The following is a 9,600-nucleotide window of genomic DNA, read 5'->3' as shown; positions in this document are numbered from 1 at the left end:
TTTTTTTTTTTTTTTTTTTTAATATTATCTAATTCGAATTTTTATTTTAGTCCCGTTAGAATTGAAGTTCTATTTGAACATATGGCACCAAATTAAATTCATACATGGGAAAATTAATTAGGTGTTAATTAAAAAATAAAGGGACGGAGTTTTAAATTCATTAATTAGGTGTTAATTACGAATTATTAATTAAATTAATACAAGTTTGTCCATTAATTTCACCCATCCTGTTATTCTCCCATAAGATTCTCTCTTCAAAACTTACCAGTAAGCATTCAAGATCGAGACCTCATCCCCTCACAATTTCCTGGTTAACCCACCCAGTGGACTCATTGCACTGCTCGTTTCCCACCACTTTCCAAGTCGTCCTCAAATCCTAATCCCACCTCCTCAGTACCTTCTCCCTCTCAATTTTCTACTGTTCCCTCCTCAAAACAACTCTTGCACCTGAACTCACTCCTGAGTCTACCCCTTACGAGTTCATTAACTAGTGGTTCGACTTAGACCAATCTCACTGGCCACGACATCAAACTTAAAGTTTACTTCCCCGGCCCTCTTCTTTTTGGACAGGTACCTGTGATTGGAGAATGGTACCGGTGATCGGAAACTAGAAAATTAGGGATCGGTACCTGTGATCTAACAGTATTGTGCTCAACGTCGTGAGGAAGGAAGGATTAACAAAATATTCGATTTTCACCGAGCCCTGTCGAGAAATCTAGTACCGATTTACGATTCACGTGCAAAAACTTCAATGAATACCGACAGCAATATTCGAAAGTGTGCTAGGAATTCAATGGATCAATTTTATGAAGTATTGAATTCCAGCCCGACCACACAGAAGGTTAATGGCATCTTGCAGTTCTCATCTTTTGTCGGTGAAAGCATTTTACATCAACTGCAGCAACAACACCACTCGGAACTTGAGTTTTCCAGGCTGTTACTTGAAAGCGCTACACTATTGAATAGGATTTCGTATATATCAAAATTAGTAGTTTTGCAGTAGAAATTTCGGGACAAGGTATAGCTTGCTATTTTGGGTTGCGGTGATGATGTGTTATGGTGCTGGTTTTTGTGTGCAGATTTATTTGTGGTGATCCTATGTAAAGTCTATGTTAATTATGAGGGAGATGCTATATATATCAAATCATTTATCAAATGGATGATCGAATTGACAATTATCGTGCCCTTATTGGAGTGGACAGACGCCCCTCCAATAAGGGGGCGCCGCTTGTCAATTTGGTCAAAAATTAGGTAAGACATTTGGTACATGTAGATTAATTCTAATTATGATTAGGTGCGATCAAGCCTATAAATCAAGCTTAATTGTGACCAACTCTAGCTGTATGTATTGTAGTGTTGGTATAAGTTGTGTGCGAAGAGCAATTTGTACATCAATTCCAAGAGATTAAGAAAACGAGTCGCCGATCGTTAAAGACAAATCGGACACCAATCCTTCAATGCTGCGCCTCCAATTAGAGGTGGGTAGAACCCAATCGAACTCGTCAAAATCGATCGAATAGAAGCGACCTGACTGATTTTGGTCGATATTTTTAGGTGAGTTCCGGGTATGAGTTGCTTGAATAGGTCGGGTGATGGGCTAACCCATCAAAACCAATATAACCCCCCGACTCGACCCAACCCGCTTATTTAAATAGAAAACTTTAAAAAAATCAAAAGAAATGGAAATCATACAATAGAAGCCATAAACTTAAACCAAATCTCTCATTCTCTATATTCTCTAAAATCGCCAATGCCGACCTTCAATTTTTAGTTGCCGACATTGGTCATGGATCGTCCATGGATAGTCAATACTGATTGTTCTCCAAACTTTGACTAAATTCCGTTAGAAGTTGATGTTAATAGTTATAGCTAGTCAGTTTCTTTCTTCTTCTTTTTTCCATGAAGTCGTTTTTCAAGATTTCACTATTAGATTCCATAGAATTCCTTATAGATGGTTATTGCTGTTTTGATTTCATTATATTCAAGTGATTCATAGAACGTTGAATGTTGGATAAATTAAATTTCATGAACTGCTCCCAGTTTTTTTTTCTTATAATGTTTAAATAATTTGAAGATTTGTTTGCTTGAGAATGTTTTCCTTATTATTTTAGGGTGAAATGGAGTAATCTGTAAGGAATTATATGTCTTCTATTGTTGCTACATTTTTGCAACTAGTTCAATTTGAGGTTTATTTCATTTGTTTTACTAGCGTTCCCTTCTACTCCTGCATTTTTGCAACTAGTATTATTTACATTACTTTGAGGTGTATATTATTTTAAAGAATAGGCCATATATTTGTATCTCGAATTTGATTTGATTACTCTATCAAACGGAAAATTATTGGAAATGGATTGTTTTTTTAATTATCGTTCAATTGGTTTGAAATATATGTAAAGCCTGTTACATGGGTATTTGCATTTTTAAATGGATATTTAAATGGTTGTTTTGAAGCAATTTTCTTTATGGTTTTTATTGTTCAACAAATTTTGTTGGTCTAAAATCTAAACCGGGTTGGGTTGAATTGATTTTAGATCAAACCAACCATATTGGATTGAATTAGAGTTGAATAAAAAAATGGACCTAACCCAACCCCCTACCGCCACCTCCACCTCCACCTCCACCTCCACCTCCAATCTCATCTTGTTTTCGGCCCCAGCCTTTGTTGCAGAACCACCGCCACTGCTCCACAAAGCAGAAAACTTCAATGTAAAACTAAAAATAGTCCTTGATCATTCCAACGCTCCGCACCATCTTCCCCAGATCGCCATCCACCATTTGTCTACTCAAATCCACCCTCTGTATCTCAAAGGTAATTTCAAACAATAGAGTTCAGTTAATAGCATTTGACTTTTATCAATTTTTCACTATTTACTAATATGAATGTGTCTTGTTTTCTTTCTCTCTTCTTCTGCATAATAAATGTGGTATGTGCTTATAGAACGTCAACGTAAACAAGGCATTGCCATTTTTTGGGGTGGGGGTACGGATACAATGTATGTCAATTGTATATATATGTGTAAATTGTAACATGTACAGAGAAAAATATAATGGATATATATAAGATTGTTATTTTTGAAATGTCACTTTTATAGTGTAATAGTTGTGTATTGTTCTCTTCATCAGCGACGGCCCTGAGGGCGCTCAAGTTGAGCGATTGCACAGGGCATCAAAATTGTAGGGGCATAAAAAAATTTTTGTTATAGTTGTATATTTATTTATAATTAAATATATAAAGTATAAATTTTTATAATTGTGCATAAAATATTAAAATTAAGAATAATGTGACTAACTAATTATAATTTTCTTGAATATAATATTCTTAAATAGTATTCTTACCTTGAATAATGTGAGGGAAAAGGGAAAAGTATAAAGAAATCAGGTTGGCCAGAGAACTGAGAGAAGAAAGAAAAATTGAGCAACCGCATTTTCTAATCGTCTTTTTGGAGAAAAGAATTAAAGAAATCAACCATCTTTTCCAATTACTTCAAAGATGATAGAGGCAGAGAAGAAAGAAACCAATTATTCCTTTTATATAATAGATAAAAATGCTATTGTAGATAATGCACAATCACCTGAAGATTCTTTTGGAACCAATTATTTCTTTTATATAGTAGATCAAGCAATTGGATCACTTGAACGAAGGTTTGATCAATTTAATTCATATGAAAAAATTTGGATTTCTATTTTCTTCCAACAAGTTAAACTCATTGGATGATGCTAATTTGGAAACATGTTGTGATCATCTTGATATTGTTTTAAGACATGTAAATTTTTGCAATCTTGATTGAAAAGATTTATTTCAAGAGTTAAAGGTTTTGCGAAATCTTTTATCAAAAGAAATAAAGACGGCTTTTGATATGTTGACTTATTTGAAAAAATAGGATTGCTTTTCGAATACATGTATTGCTTATAAAATATTATTGACAATTCCTGTTACTGCTGCATTTGCTAAAAAGAGTTTTCAAAAATTGAAGTTATTGAAATCTTATTTACGATCAACCATGTTACAAGAATGATTGAATGAATTAGTTTTGATATCTATTGAGCAAGCTTTTTAGAAAATATTGATTATGAAAGTTTAATTAGTGAGTTTACATCTAAAAATGCGATAAGAAATATTTTTACATGATTTATTGCATTTTAAGCGTTACACTTGATATATATATTTTTTCAAGGTTTGTTTATATGGAATTGCACGACGAGGCTAGTGGCTTGGATGGTTCTTTGTTGATGACATATGAATTTTGATGAAGTTCGAAAGATGCTTTTGAGCTTGATTTATGTTTTTCTTGTTCATGTATGTTAAAAAAAACTATTATTAAAATATCATATTTTTGCAATGAAATAATATTATTGAAATAATTTTTTAATATATGTTTTAGTTACTTAAAGGGGGCACTATTTTAAAATCTCGCACATGGCACCCAAAATCTCATAACCAACTCTGCTCTTCATTGTTCATGCATTGTACAAATTCTGTATGTAATTTGGTTTTGAATGATTTACGACTTGTTTTGGAGCATAAACAAACCCATTACCCATGGGCCAAGGAGGCCACTTCTCAATAGGAATCCATCTCCAAATTAATCGCGAAGGGGTTATATTTCTTGGTGGATGAGGATCTTGTAGCATAAAAGTCTTAAACCTTCAAAATTGAAGTCACTTTTTAAAATGTGGAAATTACAGGAATCTCTAGTGTTAAAATCCTCTATTTTTATATCAGATGGGAAGTTTCATGTTTCAAAAATCAAATATATTATATTTAAATATTAATTATTAATTATACAAATATCATTTCAAAACCCTAATCAATTTATTTCCTTCTCCATCTCCCTCTCTTTCTTCACGGCCTCTCTATCGACATCGCACCTACCCCTATTCAGGCACCGGAACCACCACTCATTCAGCGATGATGGACGCAACACTTCTCTTCCTCTCCCTTCTTCTCATCTTCGGTGCTGCGACGAAAATCTTTTTCTTTCATCTTTTCTCCATCCTCTCCACCACCAAACCCTCTACCCTCAGATCACTCCCGTTACCCTGTTTGTCACTTCAGCGCAGTAAAGCAGCAACAGCAACGCGCGTGTCTTAGTGCACGATGTGAATGTTGTAGAGCGGCTTTGTCCCTATCGTTGTTGCAGTTCGATGGTGATGGTGGTGTTACAGGCGATTGGTACAGGTGATGGTAGATTTGACGATAATGATGTGCGTTGTTAAGTGAGGTGAGGGTGGTGGATTTAGCGGTGGAAGTCAAGGTAAGGTGTTGGTACTTTAATGTTTTTTTTTTTTTTTTTTAAACAGTGAATGAGTGTTGGTTGAGAATGGTGGTTGTGGTGGTGGTGGTGGTGGAGATGGTGGGGGTGGCGATGACGATAGTGCAATTATGACTTTTGTGGTGGTAGTAGTGGGGAAGCGAGACGACATTACGGTGGTGGCTTTTGTGGGATGTTGGCGATTTTGTATCTGGTTTGTTGATGGTAAGATGTGTCTAATTGCGGTGTTTGAGATGACGAGGTTGTCAGGAAATGGTGGTAGTGGTTTTGGCGATGGCAGTTGCGACGTTGATGGGTTGGCAACAGTGGTGGAGTGGTGATCATAAGTATTGATGGCAGTCACAAAATGATTTAATCTATGACAAATAATAAATAACCTGTGACCAATAAGAAAGAGGAATTATGATCAAGAAATAACATGTGACTTAATTTTTTTTTTAATTTTTGATTGTTTAATAAATTGTGAACTATAATATTTGTAATATGTGACCTGTAAATAAATTGTAATGTATAAAGTTTTGATCTGTAACCAATGAACAAATTGAGACCTAAAAGTTTTTGAATTGTGATCGTAAATTAATTTGTGACATTAAAAAATTTTGACTTGTGAACGAAAAATAATAAGTAGCTAATTAAATTCTAAATTTGTGACCAAATTGTATAGATCTGCAACAATAATATATTTAATTAATAAAATATATAATTAATTAATTAAATTATAAATGAATTTTAATGAATATTTGATTTTTGAAATTTAAAACTTTTATTCTTACTTTTGAAATGGATAATAGTTATCTTCTTACTTATGAAATTTTCGTTTGAATTTTTCTTTTAGAAAAAATTGCTTGAGTTTTAGGTATACCTAGATTACAAGAACTAAAATAATCAAATAATTCTTTATTATTAGAATTATTGATTAGCAAATAAAATCAAATTAAGAGAGACGGATCAACATAAAATTTAAAAAAAAAAATTATATGTATTATATAATTTGACGGCTTGAGTAGAAAAATGTTAAGTATAACATAATGAGTTTGTGAAAGGAAATTCTCAGTAATATTATTCACCGGTAACATCATAGATTGAAGGGATTCAATATATATTTATGATATTAGGCTTATCTTTTGATTTCTATTTTTATTTTTTAAATTAAGAAAAAGGTAAACATATAAGTATGTTTGATTATTCAGTTAACAACAGTTTGAGACTTCAAATCATGACTGGATCGACCCAATATGACTTTGTTTAAAAGAAAACCAAACAAAGATAATTACCCGTTTTAAATCGACCTAAACTGACCCAAGCCAGTTCGATTTAATTGATTTGATCGATTTTTGATTTTTTTATCCAACCCCATTTTCTTGTAAATCAAGTCACAATTAATATAATATATTAAAAAAATTCATAGCGAAAGATTCAAGCATACACGTAATGCAATATCTAGCTCTCTAATTTTATTTTAAAAATATATTGAGATGTAGCACCAGAGGCCTTTAACAATTTGTTGTCGTCTATTGTTTTTCCTTTTAAAAATATCTTGAGGTGTAGCACCATAGGCCTTTTAACAAATTGTTCTCGTCTATTGGTTCTAGGAAAAATATATATTTCATTTTTAGTTGGACCAACCTCCTCGAACCAAGTCACGCGGGCCATTGCCCAATTGTTAGGATTACCTGCGATAGCACTATTAAATTGGAATAATTCCATAGGTATAGGGAATTATTGACAGAAATGATACAGATATTATGTTGATAGCATTTGTATGGGTGCAATTTTTGTATTTATTATGTCAAAAATCAATAAAATTATGCCGGTGTTTCTTTATAAAAATCTCGTCAATTTTTTTTAACAAAACTAATTATATTGGAATTGATTACCTGCTACGCCGTACAATTCAAGCCAATTGGAAAGCATTTCCTGGCAACTAGGAAATTTATAATTTTAAAATCATTACAATAAGATCCAGCAGCCACGCGAACGAATTGAAACATGAATAATTCCCTGTATGTACAGGACATCATCTGTATGGTACAATCTCAGCCCATATTTAGGGGGTGTTTGAGTCACGTTATTATAAAAAAATGTATTTTTAAATAGTGATTTGATATCATTTCAATTACACATTTTTCAATAAAATAATATTACACGTAAATGAAAAACTTTTTCTTAGTTTTTAACCACGCATTTTTTATCAATACATTATTCAAAAATGCGTTATTACCAAAATAATGTGGCTCAAACACCCCCTTAATTCAAAATTAATGAATATTTGTCAAATATTGTTCCATAAAAACTTTTATCGAATATTTTTTGTCCTTATAACATAACCGTTAAAACATTTGAGGGGTGGGGGTCTAAAGTGAAATAAATGTAAAAATATTGGAAAGAGCTAATCTAGGGGTTTAAGCGGTCCGATTTTACAGATTTTTGACAGATTTTCAAATCAAACTATTTAAATCGGTTTGAGAAAAATCTAAACCTAAGCCAAACCATTTTGAACAGTTTGAAAAAAAAAACTCAAACCTAAACCTAACGGTTTGGTCCGATTTTAAACCGTTGGTTTCGCCATATATTTTTTTGCATCTCTAATTTTACGTCATTAGTTCATTGAATTCAATATATATTTATATCTTATTAGCAATAAATCTAAAACAAACTAAGTCTCTATTTGAACCAAATTTTGGGGACAAAAAAAATTAAAATTTGAACATTTATCTTACAAGTCCAACCGCCTTTGTTGACCTGTTGTTTCATGTGTGGGACAAAACCTTCTCTCCAACAGTCAATTTTATCATTATGATATGAAAAATATGACTCAAACAGGGGCTAAATATATAGGAACTTGCTACACTTACAGGGGTCTGTTTTACATACCCTTGCCAGAATGCTCATAATCGCGGGCCCCGATGTATTTTTTTCATGTGGGACCGACCACTACAGTGAGGGGTCGATAAGTCCTCTATAAGAAATTGCTCTGAATTTAAATACTAACTAAAGCAAAGTGAAATCAGAATAAATTAAAACATAATTTTTTTCATTTTTGTTCACTTTTTTTAGATTAATGACGATACAATAACGTTACAATACAAGTCTATTAAATTAGATATAAAGCCCAACAAAAACATAATGATGTCCAACCATACATCGTGATCATCATATCTGAAAAAATGATAATGATTAGACAAAGAGTATAGCCAACCACAATAATAAAATAATTGTTTATAATATCTAAATATAATAATTACAACAGTTTACGTTTGTATGATGTTACGAAACGCATTTAATTTCAGATATTTACCTTAGTTTGCTCCAAAAAATTATTGATCTGAAACTTTATTTGTAGCAAATATTATCACCGAAAGTCTAGGATCTTTTTGTCTCCGATTTGATATAACGAACTTCAATTAAACTTTGAAGAGGTGTGAAAAATTTGAAAAAGAAGTGTGTGATGCCGATGGCTCAAAACTATGTTTGGTGTCGGCTGGAGTTCATCTAAATTCTAAAGAGGAAAAATGCTTTTGATAGATTATGTTAGTTTTGAGATTATTAGATATAAATTAGGATTATTGGATAATAATAATATATTTGTGTTAGAAAATTAGAAATTGACAAAAATACTCATAAATGACAAAACTATTGAACATTACATATTTGGATGAATTTTCAAAAAAAATTATTTTTTCATTTTTTTTATTTTTATATATTTTTTCGCCCGTCCGATTTGATTTTAAACCACAATTAAATTCTCAAACTCAAACCAAATCGGTTGTTTAAAACCATTTCATTGACCGGGTCCAAATGGCACCAAACCGACGATTTCTAAAATGCGATTTCGATTCAATTTTCCAGTTTGAAGATTTTTGCTTGTAACCCTAAGCTAACCTTTATAGAGTCCCAACTAGCCCTAGCCCCAGCCCTAGCCCTAGCCCAAGCCCAAGCCCAAGCCCAAGCCCAGCCACCACCCCTCCTTCAAGAGAAAGCAAACAACCACCCTTAATTGATTAAACGGTTTATTTATTAATTAACTCATTTGAATTAAAGCAATTTGATACGATTAGTTTAAGACTATATGAGTCTCCTTCACTGTCTGATGCCAATAATACTTATCATTTTCAATCTTTATCTTGATGGGTAATTCTATTTATAATCAACGATAAATATTATACATTTAAGTGACAGCGGATCTTATGATTCACAATCCAATGAAATTCTGATGCATTTTAATAAGAGTAATGATATGTAACATTACTGATATTTAACATCAGTTTAGATAGCATCACTATTAATATTAAATTACAGGTTCAATTAAATACAAGTAATTATAACT

At 32.3% G+C, this 9,600-nt stretch overlaps 1 protein-coding gene across 1 annotated transcript in view; it reads right to left on the bottom strand.

Moving 5' to 3' along the window:
* The window catches only part of LOC111405204 (zinc finger BED domain-containing protein DAYSLEEPER-like), a 12,840-nt gene extending 11,648 nt beyond the window's left edge, over window positions 1–1,192 (bottom strand). The window contains exon 1 of the mRNA XM_023033993.1: window positions 630–1,192. The gene's annotated coding sequence lies outside the window, so the exon portion shown is untranslated. The remainder of the gene's footprint in view (window positions 1–629) is intronic.
* Between the last annotated feature and the right edge of the window lie 8,408 nt (window positions 1,193–9,600).

Source organism: Olea europaea, chromosome 12 (genome assembly GCF_002742605.1).
Source record: "Olea europaea var. sylvestris chromosome 12, O_europaea_v1, whole genome shotgun sequence".
Taxonomy (NCBI): domain Eukaryota; kingdom Viridiplantae; phylum Streptophyta; class Magnoliopsida; order Lamiales; family Oleaceae; genus Olea; species Olea europaea.
The sequence above is the reverse complement of the archived record's forward strand: the minus strand, read 5'-3'. Positions and strand labels throughout refer to the sequence as shown.